Below are 3,483 nucleotides of genomic sequence, written 5' to 3' on the forward strand. Positions count from 1 at the left end.
AGGGTGTCCACGGGGCTCTCCTGAAGAGGAGAGGTGGGAGCCCCAGGGCCCAGGGCCCCGGGAGGCAAGGGAGGCCCCGGGGATGCCATTCGGTCTGCCCTGACCTGGAGAGGTGCATCAGGCGGATGGGAGGAGGCCCAGCCGGCCACTCAGCCCGGCCGTGGGATGACTCAGCAGACGCTGTGGCTGAAGCCCCAGGCCAGGCCCAAACTGGGTCACGGTCCCGCTCCTCCCACTCCTGCTGGCCCGGCTTCCCACCCCGAGGTCTGCCCACGGATGTGGCCCACACACCAGGCCCGGCTCGGAGCGGTTCAGACCTGATCCACGAGAGGCAGAAGGACGAGTGGACCGGCTTGGGCTTTGAAGTCACAGAAGTCCAGCTCTGAGCCCCAGCCTGGGAACAGAGCAAATTAAGTTCTTCTAGTGCCGGTGCCTCGTGGGTACGCTGGCACACACTCACCTGCGGAATCACCGGTGTCATCACCCTCCACGCCCTGTCCCCCCTGGCCCAGGGACAGCCTGGCCACCCCGGGGCCTGGAGACCCGCTGGGGAGGCCAGGCTGCTGCGTATCTGCCCACAGAAGGCGCGGGGAAGGCCCTGCAGGCCTGAGGCAAGGCTGCTGCTGTGTATCTGCCCACAGAAGGTGCGGGGAAGCCCTGCAGGCCTGTACAACCCCCTCCCCAGTCCCCAGCATTCCCACCCAAGCCTCCCCCTCCCTCTCCTCCAGCCCAGGGCCCGGCTCAGCACGCAGGCGCAGGCGCAGGCTCCAGCCCCCCGGGTTGAGGAGCAGCACCCCCTCCTACCCCGCTCCTGTTCTCCCCTCTGACCTGTCTGATCACCTCCCGTCATCTGCGCTGAAAAGTTTTCCTAGAATTTTGCAGTCAGAAAATCACTGTTGTCCTGGTGAGCTAGAACCAGGCGTGTTAAGTTTTAAGGAGAACTAGGTGGAGAAAAAAGGGTGGAAAGCAGAGACACAGAAAGAGAGGGGGTTTGGGAAACAGGTCATTTTGTTTTACTTCGCTTTGTTTCATTTTAATAGGAGAGACTTGAGGTTTTGTTTCCTAAGGAAAGAGGAACCAAAGGCACAGAGAGAAGGGATGCTGGAAAAGACCCCCATCAGATGGGCTCTGGGCTCAGGTTGGGGCAGGGCAGGAAGAGACAGCCCTCCATCTGCCCATCGAGCCCCCGCAGTGAGGGCTGGGGACTGCAAGGAGCACGGGGCCACGTGGTCCCTGCACTCAGCAAGTGGACGCGCTGCCGGGTGTGGGGAGCTGGGGGCTCTATCCATCCGTCTGTCTCTGCGGCATTTATGGCTTCGTCCTTTGTCAGGACAGACGTCCGCCCCCCCGGCCCCCATCAGATGAGCAGCCACGTCCTGAGCAGGAGCAGACCCTTTCCTGGCCTCTGCTCTCCTGGAGGCGCCAGCACCCACGGGGCAGGACAGGGCCGCGCCTGCCCCCGCCGCCCTTCCCAGCCTGTTCAGGTTCTGCTGGGCCTCCACGCCTCGATGTTGGAGACACTTGCCATCTGCTGCTGGGGGTGGGAGCGCCGGGACTGATGGATCCTCGTGATGGGCACTCGAGACTTCATTCTGTTTAAGATTTATTTTTGGCTGTGCTGGGTCGTCGTTGCTGTGCAGACTTTTTTCTGGTGGGGGAGAGTGGGGCTACGCGCCAGTTGTTGGGCTCAGCTTCTCACTGCGGCGGGGCCTCGTCGCAGAGCGTGGGCTCGGCCTCAGCAGTTGGTGCACAGGCTTGGTCGCCCCGCTGCATGTGGGATCCTCCCGGATCGGGGATTGAGCCTGTGTCTCCTGCACTGGCAGGTGGGTTCCTTACCACTGAGCACCAGGGAGCCCCACACCTTGCTGTGTTGCCGACTTCTCTATGTGACTTGCCGCCGTGCTCATTGTACCGAGCGCGCTGCACTCCACAGCCTGGTGCTCGGTGTACTGCACAGCCTCCATGCAGCGCACTCTCCTCTGCTAGCCACCTGTGGGTTCTCTGTATCTACAACTCTTATTCATGTTTCATGTTTGCTCATTTGGGTTTTGTTGTTTTTGTTTTTTTAAGATTCCACATGTGTGATTTCATACACTACTGGTTTTTCTCTGACTTGTTTAACGTAGGATAACACCCTCCAGGTCCAGCCTGCTGTTGGAAATGGCAACATTTCGTTCTTTTTAAAAAATATTTAATTAGTTGCAGCACATGGGACCTAATTCCCTGACTAGGGATCGAACCCGGGCCTCTTGCACTGGGAGTACAGCATCTAAACAACTGGACCACTACGGAGGTCGAGTTTATGGCCTCGTAGCATTCCATTGTATATCCGTACACATCCGTATCCAGTCATCTGTTGTTGGACACTTAGGTTGCTTCCATATCTTGACTATTGTGGATAATGCTGCAGTGAGCGGAAGGGTGCGTATGTCTTTTGAAATATGTCTTTTACAACTAGTGGATTTGCATTCAGGTGAACACCCAGGAGTGGGATTGGCCGAAATGGGCGGTGATTCTTTCTGTTACCTCCATACTTTTTCCAGTACCCACACCAATTCACATCCCCACTAACGACGCTCCAGGGTGCGAACCTTTTCTCTGCATCCTCACCAACAAAGCTGTTGGTTGTTGTCTCTGAGGACTATCATTCTGACAGGTGTGAGGTGACACCTCATTGTGGTTTTGAAGCATTTCCCTGATGATTCGTGATGCCGAGCATCTCTTCGTGTGCCTGTTGTCCATCTATATATCTTCTTTGGGAAAATGTCTAGTCAAGTCTTCTGTGGGTATTTTTTTTTTTTTTATGTTGAGTTGTCTGAGTTCTTTGTATATTTTGGACATTAAGGTATAACCCTTACAGGATATACCACCTGCAGACACCATCACCCACTAAGCAGGTGAAGCCACTTAGATTGAGACTGCCTCTCCCACTTACGGGTTCTGTTACCTGAACAAATCCTTGAACTGCCCTGAGTCCCAGCTTATGTCTATAAAATGAACTGATAACACCAGTGAGCTTGATTTAGCTCATGGGGTTCTGGGGAGCCGCAAAGGAGGGGCCTGTCCGAACACCCTGAGGGCTGCACGCAGAGGGGCTAAGGGGGCCTTGGATTTTCTCCCTAGCTTAGGCCCTGCAAATTCCTGGTCAGGTGCCCCCAGAGCAGGGGCACAGCCACTGACAAACGTGCAAGGAGACTATGACCCCTGGAGGGGCCACCCTATGCTCTGCACTACCGTAGTCTCTCTGTGGGGTCGCTCTGTGAAGAAAGAGGTTTCCACTGCCAAGGGCATCCGACTGGACGGGCCCAGGTGGCCCCCGCGGCCTGCCATCCGTATTCGGAGGCCCTAGGCTGGCCACTCGTGGGGGGGGAAGGGGCACTCAGGGAGCCAGCGCATCTGGCAGGGTCCAAGTCTGCCGGCCCGCGGGGACAAAGCTGCTCTGAGCAGCCTCTCAATGGGCCCCTGTGTTCTGGGGTGGGGGCG

Source organism: Bison bison, unplaced genomic scaffold, assembly GCF_000754665.1.
Source record: "Bison bison bison isolate TAMUID 2011002044 unplaced genomic scaffold, Bison_UMD1.0 scf7180017864524, whole genome shotgun sequence".
Taxonomy (NCBI): Eukaryota; Metazoa; Chordata; class Mammalia; order Artiodactyla; family Bovidae; genus Bison; species Bison bison.